Genomic DNA, 11,652 nt, shown 5'->3' with positions numbered 1-11,652 from the left:
TACCTGGTCTATCCCTGCTACCCTCCTTCGCTGTACCACATTCGCAGTCCTCCAGTCCTCTGGCACTTCTCCAGCGGCCTGAGAGGATTTGAAAGAAGCTGCTGCTTTATGGCTAAGTTTGTGAAGGTGTCCATATGTGTATTTCTGGTGCAAGGAATGAGTTTCCTGTGGTCTACAATCGAGCATGCATATATTTAATATATACTTATTGTACTTATAAGATAGGATACAAAATGAGAGGAAAAGGTAGTAAAAAGGCTGGTTAGCTTAGGGTTGATAAGGCACCTGGTCTAGATGGCAAGTTTCCCACGCTGCTAAAGGAAATGGGAATGCCGATAATGCCAATATTCCCTGCATATGGCGGAGGAGGAAGGTGCCAGAGGATTGAAGGGTGGCAAATGTGACACCCTTATTCAAGGAAGTGTGTATGGGCAATCCTAGAAACTACAGGCCAGTTATGTGAACATCGGTGGTGAGGAAGGTTTTAGACATAAAAATCTAGGGGAACAATCCACACACACTTGGAGAGGTTCGAATTAATTAAGGATGTTTCGAAGGCAGATTTTGCTTGACTAATCTGAGTATATTGTTTTGATGAAATAACAGAGAAGGTTGATGAAAGGAATGCGGTGTATGTTGTTTATTTGGATATAAAGAAAGTGTTTAGTAAGGTACCACATAAAGGTTGGTGAAGAAAATTACGGTTCACAGAATGGGAGATTCAGTGTCCAATGAGATCAAAAATTGTCTTTAGGATATGATTGTTTTTCACACTGGAGGATGGTTGACAGTGGTGTTCCCCAAGGGTCAATGTGGGGACCACTGTTTACTTAAAAAGCAAAATACCGAAGTTGCTGAAAATCTGAAATAAAAACAAGAAATACTGGAAATAGTTAGCAGGTTTGGCAGCATCTGTGGAGAGAGAATCAGAGTTACCGTTTCAGTTCAGTGCTCATTCATTAACATTAACTCTGCTTCTCTCTCCACAGATGATGCCAGACCTTCTGAACATTTACAGCATTTCTTGTTTTTATTACCACTGTTTTCTTGTTTTGCTATACATAAATTACGTGGATCTTGGAATACAGAGTATAATCTCAAAATTTTCCGATGACATCAAACCTGGAAGTGTGGATGAGATGAACCGCCTGCAACAGGGCATAGACAGGCTCGCAGAATGGGCAGAGAGGTGGCAGATGCAATTCAATACTGACAAGTGTGAGTTGATGCATTTTGGAAGAAAGAATGCGAAGAGGCAATATATACTTAATGGCACAGTTCTAAACAGTTTTAAGAAAAGGAGGGACCGGGGGGTTCATGTGTATCGATCTTTGAAGGTAGCAAGACACATTGAGAGAGTGATCAGTAAAGCATATGGGATACTGGGCTTCCTAAATAGAGGCATTGAGTACAAAATAAGCGAGGTTATGCTGAACACCTTTAAAGCTCTGGTTAGGCTCCACCCGGAGTATTGTGTTCAGTTCTTGTCACCACACTTTAGGAAGGATGTGACGGTTTGTGAGGGTGCAGAGGAGATTTATGCGAATGGTCCCAGAGATGGGGGATTTTAGTTACAAGGTTAGGTTGGATATGCTGGGCTGTTCTCCTTAGAACAAAAAAGATTGCTGGGAGAATTAATAGAAGTATACAAGGTTATGATAGACCTGGAAAGTTAGAGAAGGAAAAACTGATCCCATCAACTAATGGTAGCAGGACGAAGGAACAAAGCCTGGAGGCTTTCGATAAGATATACAGGCGAAATAGGATTCGAAACTTATTTACGCAGCGGGTGATAATGATGTGGATCTCGCTGCCCACAAGTGTGATGGAAGAAGAGACAATCAATGACTTCAAATGCAAATGGGATGGGAACTTGAAGGAAATAAATGTACAGGACTACGGGGATTGGGTGGGGGGAGTGGGACTGATTGGATAGCTCTGTCAAGAGCCAGCATGGACGCGATGTGCTGATATACCATATTAAACTGCTTGATCTCTCCATCCCACTTTTAATACACTCCTTAAAACCTCCCTCTTTGATCAAGCTTGTGGTCATTTGCGCCAATATCTCTTTATGTGTCTCAGTGACATTTGTTGTTTGATAATGCCCCTGTGAAGTGACTTGGAACATTTCGCTACCTTAAGGTCACTGTATAAAAACAAGCTGGTGTACTGTACAATGGCTGCTCCGGATTTGTCTTCTGTTGAAACATGTAATTCCACTGAATTCCAATTTGACAGGTGTTAGCAGTTCCCTACTACCATGCCCAAGTAGCTGTGCTTCACGTGTGAACTTTCACAATGACTGGTTGCAGGATATTCAACTACGTAGGGATTTACTGCCAATTCCATTCTGCATCTGAAGTGCACACACGCCCACTTACTGGGCAGCCAGGCTTGTGTCTCATGGTGTGTTTACACAGTGTTGAAGATTCACTCGCCTGTATAATCGACAAGCTGTTCGTTGTAGGGTCAACATGAAGGTACCTCATTTTGGTTGGTATCTACACTATTACAGGCATATTTCCAGTGCCCAGCTACCCCATGTTTGCCATCCACCTCTCCCATTCGAAGACTATACATGGGTTGGGGGTTGAGGGGCGTTGAGTGATAGGGAGGTTTGAGTGGTGGTTGCTGATGCAATTGACTTTATTTCGAAAAGCCAGTTTCATTGGGAGTCCACTGGCAGCGATCTGGAGGCCTGGATACCTCATCACTCTCAATATAGTGGCTTTCAGTGCGACAATGGGTCCTTTCTGTGTCAGGGAAGAAGCACAGGTAGTCCACACCCCTAGTTCTGGCCCTCTTGGGATAATTTGCCTTGTAAAGGCTAGAAGAAGGTTTTGCACCACCGTGTGAGCAAACAGGTCACTCCTACAGTTCGTGTAATTGGACCCCTCCGGTAGGTCATACCAGAATTAGAGCCCATCTCTTGGCCATCATATTTTACAGAGATACAATGGTGAGATGCTGCGGTTGATTTCTGTTCCAGATTCCATGCTGGATGCGGCCGTGTTTTCCGCTGGTGCCTATTGATCAAAACAAATGATTACGAGGGGCTGGAGATTAAATCTAACAAGTATTTTCAAACCCAGGGCAGCAGGTACAAGGTCAGCCGTATGGAGACCGCCGCATCTACAGTCATCAACCAGAATGAAGACGATGCTGATGAGATCGACAAAGTAACACACTTGGCGCTGGACCTGACCTCCAAAGGGTCTTCACGTAGCACCCAAAGATTGGGCCCGAATCCTCCAGTGTCCACTGTAGGCCAGATTCCTACTAAATGGTAAGTTCTAACGTACTGCCCCAATCTATAATGTTCCAAGTGATCGCATTATTCAAAACAGACAGCTGCCAATGTTCAGACACTAGGAGGTTATCACCTACATAATGTATTGCAATACATATCAGCTTGGTGCTACTTCACACTTAGCAACTGGTGGATCTGAATCAAAATGTAAGCATTAATGTGGGCCTCACCAGTTCAATCCTGTAGCTCACAAACTGCCTCTTGAACACAGTGCTGATAAAGTAAAAACAAGAAATGCTGGAACCACTCAGCAGGTCTGGCAGCATCTGTGGAAAGAGAAACAGAGTTAACGTTTCGGGTCAGTGACCCTTCTTTGGAACGAGCAAATATTAGAAATGTTAGAGGTTATAAGCAAGTGAGCCGAGGGTGGGGCAAGATATAACAAAGGAGAAAGTGTAGATTGGACAAGGCCACATAGCTGACCAAGAGGTCATGGAGCAAAGGCAATCAATATGTTAATGATGTGTTGAAAGACAAAGCATTAGTACAGATAGGGTGTTAACGAACTGAGGATTGAATAGCAGCAAGTACAAACATGAAAAGAAAACGGTGAGTAAGCAAACTGAACAACCGACAATTAAATGAAATTAATAAAAGAAAAAAAATTGTAAAAAATGTAAAAAATAAAAAAATAACTAAATAAAAGTAAAATGGGGGCCCGTCATGGTCTGAAGTTATTGAACTCTGAGATGTGAGCATGAGTGGTTCCAACATTTCAACACCCCGCCCCGCTGCTCACATCTCTATCCTGGGCTTGCTGCAGTGTTCTACTGAACATCAACGCAAGCTTGAGGAACAGCATCTCATTTTCCGATTAGGCACACTGCAGCCTGCCGGACTGAACATTGAGTTCAATAATTTCAGTGCATGAAGGGCCCCTCATTTTACTTTTATTTAGTTATTTTTTCTTTTTTCTTTTTTACATTTTTTACAATTTTTTTTCTTTTTAAAATTTCATTTGATTGTAGGTTGTTCCGTTTGCTTACCCACTGTTTCTTTTCATGTTTGTACTTGCTGCTATTCAATCCTCAGTTCGTTAACACCCTATCTGTACTAATGCTTTGTCTTTCAACACACCATTAGCGTATTGTTTGCCTTTGCTCCATGACCTCTTGGTCAGCTATGTGGCCTTGTCCAATCTACACCTTCTCCTTTGTTATCTATTGCCCCACCCCCGGCTCACTTGGTTATAACCTCTAACATTTCTAATATTTGCCAGTTCCGAAGAAGGGTCACTGACCCGAAACGTTAACTTTGTTTCTCTTTCCACAGATGCTGCCAGACCTGCTGAGCGGTTCCAGCATTTCTTGTTTTTATTTCAGGTTTCCAGCATCCGCAGTATTTTGCTTTTGCTAATAAAGTACTTGTCCATTGATGTTGAGAACTCTTGTTTGGAAAGTGCTAGCTTAGCTAACACCACAAATCGCGCCCCCTCCAACCCTCAAGTGGCAAGACTGTAAAACCCCCATCACCAGCACCATCCTCAAGCAATAGGCTTGTAAAATTCTTCTGCTGACCACCAAACGTGTAGACTTCTGCCATCTTCGTTTGGCACCCAGTATACAACGCAACCCAAGACTTCACAACGTCATGAGCGACCATTTTCAAAACTGATCCTCCAAATGACTCAAAGAAATACATCGGGTTAAGGTTCTCACAACAACACCAACAGACCCTGTTCCAAATAGCTACAGGAGTTTACCAACTAATGGTAAAAAGACAATAAGATCATTGAGGTCCAAAGCATTAAGTTCTGGTGCAGGAATCTGATCCAATACAATGATTAAAACTATTCTGATTATTGTCACCATGGTTAACATTGTGTCGAACAGGCTGCCGAATCAGACAGCGTCAGAAGTATTTGAGTGATGACATGCATCTCATCAATTCATCTGAGATAGGCAATGGAAAACAAATGTAGTGAGATGTCGTGGATGTGAGATATGGAGAATGTGTGATAAGGGGGATGTCTGAGAAGTGAGAAGTGTGATAAGCGGAATGTGAAATAAGGGCGATGTGAGAGAAGGGGATGTGAAATAAGGGCGATGTGTGATCAGGGGAATATGTGATAAGGGGGATGTGAGATAAGGGAGATGTGTGATAAGGAATATGTGTGATAAGGGTGATGTGAAATAAGAGCGATGTGTGATACGGGGGACGTGTGATAAGGGGGATGTGTGATAAGCGGAATGTGAAATTAGGACGATGTGAGAGAAGCGGATGTGAAATAAGGGCGATGTGTGATAAGGGGAATATGGGATAAGGGGGATGTCTGATAAGGGGTTTGTGTGATAAGGAGGATGTGTGATAAGCGGAATGGGAAATAAGGGCGATGTGTGATAAGGGGGATGTGTGTAAAGAGGATGTGTGTTAAGGGGGATGTGTGTTAAGGGGATGTGTGATAAGGGGATGTGAAATAAGGGCGATGTGAGATAAGGGGGAAGTCAGAAAAGGGGATGTGAAATCAGGGCGTTGCGACATAAGGGGGATGTGAGATAAGGAGAATGTGCGATATGGGTAAAGTGTGATAAGGGGATGTGAAATAAGGGCGATGTGAGTTAAGGGGGATGTGAGATAAGGGGGATGTGAGATAAGGGGGATATACGATAAGGGGGATGTTTGATAAAGGTGTTTGAAATAAAGGCGATGTGTGCTAAGGGTGATGTGTGTTAAGGGGGATGTGTGTTTATGGGGATGTGTGTTAAGGAGGTGTGTGATAATGGAATGTGAAATAAGGGCGATGCGAGATAAGGGGGTGTGTGACAAGTGGAAGTGTGATAAGGGGGGTGTTTGATAAGGGGATCTGAAATAAGGGCGATGTGAAATAAGGGCGATGTGAGATCAGGGGGATGTGGAATAAGGGCGCTTTGAGATAAGGGGGATGTGTGATAAGGACTATGTGTGATAAGGGCGATGTGAAATAAGAGTGATGTGTGATAAGGGGGATGTGTGATAAGTGGAATGTGAAATAAGGATGATGTGAGAGAAGCGGATGTGAAATAAGGGCGATGTGTGATGGGGGATGTGTGTAAAGAGGATGTGTGTTAAGGGGGATGTGTGTTAAGGGGATGTGTGATAAGGGGATGCGAAATAAGGGCGATGCGAGATAAGGGGGAAGTGAGAAAAGGGGAAGTGAAATCAGGGCGTTGCGACATAAGGGAGATGTGAGATAAGGAGAATGTGCGATATGGGTAAAGTGTGATAAGGGGATGTGAAATAAGGGCGATGTGAGTTAAGGGGGATGTGAGATAAGGGGGATGTGTTTTAAAGGGGGTGTGTGATAAGGGGCATGTGAGTTAAGGGGGAAAGATGATAAGGGGGATGTTTGATAAAGGTGTTTGAAATAAAGGCGATGTGTGCTAAGGGTGATGTTTGTTAAGGGGGATGTGTGTTAAGGAGGTGTGTGATAAAGGAATGTGAAATAAGGGCGATGCAAGATAAGGGGGTGTGTGAGAAGTGGATGTGTGATAAAGGGGGTGTTTGATAAGGGGATCTGAAATAAGGGCGATGTGAAATAAGGGCGATGTGAGATCAGGGGGCTGTGGAATAAGGGCGATGTGAGATAAGGGGTATGTGTGATAAGGGGGATGCGTGTTAAGGGGATGCGTGCTAAGGATGATGTTTGTTAAGGGGGATGTGTGTTAAGGAGGTGTGTGATAAAGGAATGTGAAATAAGGGCGATGCGAGATAGGTGGGTGTGTGAGAAGTGGATGTGTGATAAGGGGGGTGTTTGATAAGGGGATCTGAAATAAGGGCGATGTGAAATAAGGGCGATGTGAGATCAGGGGGCTGTGGAATAAGGGCGATGTGAGATAAGGGGGATGTGTGATAAGGGGGATGTGTGTTAAGGGAATGTGTGATAAGGGGTTTGAAATAAGGCAGATGCGAGATAATGGGGATCTGTGATAATGGGATGTGTGCTAAGGGGAAGGGAAATAAGGGCGATGTGAAATAAGGGCGATGTGCAATAAGGGTGACTTGTGATTAGGGGGCTGTGTGTTAAGGGGGATGTGAGATAAGGGGGATAAGTGATAAGGGGAATGTGTGATAAGGGGAATGTGTGATGAGGGGATGTGAAATAAGGGCGGTGTGTGATAAGGATGATGTGGAAACAGTGGATGTGTGATAAGGGAATGTGTGATAAAGGTTATGTGAGATAGGGGGAAGGTGAGATACGGGGATGTGAAATAAGGGCGATTTGAGTTAAGGGGGTTGTGAGATAAGTGGTGGTGTGAGACGGGGGATGTGTGATAAGGGCGATGTGTGATAAAGGTTATGTGAGATAGGGGGAAGGTGAGATACGGGGATGTGAAATAAGGGCGATTTGAGTTAAGGGGGTTGTGAGATAACGGGGATGCATGATCAGGGGGATGTGTGCTAAGGGGGATGTGTGTTAAGGGGATGTGTGTTTAGGTGGATGTGAGATAAGGGGATGCGAAATAAGGACGATGTGCTCTAAGGGGGATGCGTGATAAGGGAGATGTGAAATAAGGGCGATGTGTGCTATGGAGGACGTGTGAGAAGGGGGATGTGTGATAAGGGGATGTATGATCAGGGGATGTGAAATTAGGCCGAAATGATAGAAGGGGGTTGTGAGAAAAGGGGATGTGAAATACGGGCGTTGAGAGATAAGGGGGATGTGTGATTAGAGGATTTGTAATAAAGGTGAGGAAAGATAAGGGGATTGAAATAAGGACGATGTGCGATAAGGGGGATGTGAAATAAGGGGAATGTGTGACAGGGGATGTGAAATAAGGGCGATGTGAGTTAAGGGGAATGTGTGATAAGGGTGATCTGTGTTTAGGGGATGTGAGTTAAGGGGGATGTGCGTTAACGGGATGTGTGATAATGGGATTTGAAATAAGGTAGATGCGAGATAATGGGGATCTGTGATAAGGGGACGTGAAATAAGTGCGATGAGAGATAAGGGGGACATGTGATAAGGGGGATGTGAGTTCAGGGTGATGTTTGATAAGGGGATGTGTGATAAGTGGCATGTGAGATAAGGGGATGTGAAATAAGGGGTAGGTGAGATACGGGAATTTGAAATAAGGGCGATGAGAGTTAAGGGGGTTGTGAGAGAACGGAGGGTAAGATAAGGGGGTTGTGTGATGAGGGCGATGTGTGATAAGGGGGATGTGTGAAAAGGGCAATGTGTGATAAGGGGGATGTGTTACAAGGGGGATGTGAAATAAGGGGGATGTGTGATAAGTGCGATGGGAGGTACGGGGGATGAGAGATAAGGGAGATGCGTGATAAGGGGCTGTGAAATTAGGGCGTTGTGAGATCAGGGGGATGCGAGGTAAAAGGGATGTGCGGTAAGGGTAAAGTGTGATAATGGTGATGTGTGATAAGGGTGATGTGAATTAAGGGCGATGTGAGGTAAGGTGTCTGTGAGTTAAGGCCGATGTGCGTTAAGGGTAAAGTGTGATAAGGGTGATGTGTGATAGGGGGATGTGAGCTATGGACGATGTGAATTGAGGGGATGTGAGATAAGGGGGATGTGTGTTATGAGGGATGTATGATAATTGGGATGTGAGATAACCGGGATGTGTGATAAGGGGTACGTGTGATAAGGGGGCTGTGTGTTAAGGGGATGTGTGTTAAGGGGATGTATGATAAGGGTGATGTGTGGTAAGGGTGATGTGTGTTAACGGGATGTCTGATAACGGGGATGTGCGATAAGGGCGATGTCTGATAAGGGGGATGTGTGATAAGGGGGATGTGTGATAAGGGGGATGTGAGATAAGGGGGCTGTGAGATAAGGGGATGTGTGTTAAGGGGGCTGTGAGATAAGGGGGTGTAGTGATAAGGGTGAGGCGTGATATGAGGGATGTGTGTTAAGGGGGATGTCTGATAAGGGGTCTTGAGGTAAAGTTGATGTGATGTAAGGGGGATGTGGGATAAATGTAAAGTGGAATAAGGGTGATGTGAGATAAGGGGGACGTGTGATAGGGGCGATGTGAGATAAGGGGTGTGTGAGATAACTGGGATATGTGATAAGGGGCATGTGAGATAAGAGAATGTGAAATAAGTGAGATGTGTGATACGGGGAATGTGTGATACGGGCGAGGTGAGATAAGGGGGATGTGAGATGATGCTAATGTGCGATAAGGGTAATGCGTGATAAGGGGAAGTGAAATAAGGGCGATGTCTAATAAGGGGGTGTGTGATAAGTGGGATGTGTGATAAGGGGAATGTGAAATAAGGGCGATGTGAGATAAGGGGGATGTGTGATAAAGGGGGCTGTGTGTTAAAGGGCTGTGGGTTAAGGGGCAAGTGTGAGAAGGGGAAGTGAAATAAGGGCGATGTCTAATAAGGGAAATATGTGATAAGGGGGATGTGTCATAAGGGGGATGTGTCATAAGGGGGATGTGTGATACGGGCGATGTGAGATAAGGGGTGTGTGAAATATCTGGGATGTGTGATAAGGGGCATGTGAGATAACGGAATGTGAAATAAGTGTGATGTGTGATACGGGGAATGTGTGATAAGGGGATGTCAAAGTAGGACAATGTGAGATAAGGGGAATGTGAGGTCAGGGATATGAAATAGGGGTGATGTGAGAGAAGGGGGCGAAGAGATATTGCTAATGTGCGATAAGGGTAATGCGTGATCAGGGTGAAGTGTGGGAAATGTGATGTGAGATGAGAGGGATGTGTTTTAAGAGTCATGTATGATAAGGGGGATATCAGGTAAGGGGTATGTGTGATAAGGGGGATGTGTGATAAAGGGGGATGTGTGTGAAAGGGCTGTGTGGTAAGGGGGATGTGTATTAAGGGGAAGTAAAATAAGGGCGTGCTGAGTTTAGGGGGATGAGAGATAAGGGGGATGTTTGTTAAAAGGATGTATGATAAGTGGGATGTGAGATAAGAGGATGTATAATAAGGGGAATGTGTGATAAGGGGGATGAGAGATAAGGGAGATGTGTGTTGAAGGGGATGTATCATAGGAGGGATGTGAGATAAGGGGGATGTGTGATAAGGGGATGTGTGAAAAGGGGATGTGGATTAAGGAAGATGTGTGTTAAGGGGGATGTATGATAAGGGGGATGTGTGTTAAGGGCGTGTATGATAAGGGGTCCTGAGATAAAGGTGATGAGAGATAAGGGGGATGTGCGATAAGGGTAAAGTGTGATAAGGGTGATGTGAGATAAGGGGGATGTGAGATAAGGGGGATGTGAGATAAGGGGGATGTATGATAAGCGGGATGTGTGATAGGAGGATGTGTAATATGGACGATGTGTATTAAAGGGGATGTGTGATAAGGCAGAGGTGTGTTAAGGGGATGTGTGACAACGGGAATGTGCGATAAGCGCGATTTCTGATAAGGCCGATGTGTGATAAGGGGAATCTGTGATAACGGGGTTGTGTGTGAAGGGGATGTGTGTTAAGGGGATGTATGATACGGGTGATGTGTGTTAAAGGGATGTCTGATAAGGGGGATGTGTGATAAGGGGGATGTGTGATAAGGGGATGTGATATAAGGGCGATGTGAGATAAGGGGGATGTGTGTTAAGGCGATGTGTGATAAGGGCGATGTGTGATAAGGGCGATGTGTGATAGGGCGATGTGCTTTAAGGGGGATGTCTGATAAGGGGGATGTGTGATAAGGGGGACGTGTGATAAGGGCGATGTGAGATAAGGTGGATGTGAGATCCGGGGATGTGAAATAAGGGCGATGTGAGTAAGGGGGCTGTGTGTTAAGGGGGGGGGGGGCGTTGGTAAGTGGCAAGTGTGATAAGGGGGATGTGTGTTAAGGGCGTGTATGATAAGGGGTCTTGAGATAAAGGTGATGTGATGTAAGGGGGATGTGCGATAAGGGTAAAGTGGCATAAGGGTGATGTGAGATAAGGGGGATGTGTGTTAAGGGGGATATATGATAAGGGATCTTGAGCTAAAGGTGATGTGATATAAGGGCGATGTGAGATAAGGGGGATGTGTGTTAAGGCGATGTGTGATAAGGGTGATGTGTGATAGGGCGATGTGCTTTAAGGGGGATGTCTGATAAGGGGGATGTGTGTTAAGGGGGACGTGTGATAAGGGCGATGTGAGATAAGGTGGATGTGAGATCCGGGGATGTGAAATAAGGGCGATATGAGTAAGGGGGCTGTGTGTTAAGGGGGGGCGTTGGTAAGTGGCAAGCGTGATAAGGGGGATGTGTGTTAAGGGTGTGTATGATAAGGGATCTTGAGATAAAGGTGATGTGAGATAAGGGGGATGTGCGATAAGGATAAAGTGTGATAAGGTTGATGTGAGATAAGGGGGATGGGAGATAAAATGATGTGAAATAAGGGCGATATGAGTTATGGGGGATGTGAGATAAGGGGGATGTACAAT

The sequence above is a fragment of the Heterodontus francisci genome, unplaced genomic scaffold, assembly GCF_036365525.1.
Source record: "Heterodontus francisci isolate sHetFra1 unplaced genomic scaffold, sHetFra1.hap1 HAP1_SCAFFOLD_185, whole genome shotgun sequence".
Taxonomy (NCBI): domain Eukaryota; kingdom Metazoa; phylum Chordata; class Chondrichthyes; order Heterodontiformes; family Heterodontidae; genus Heterodontus; species Heterodontus francisci.
This window is presented reverse-complemented; position numbering follows the sequence as displayed.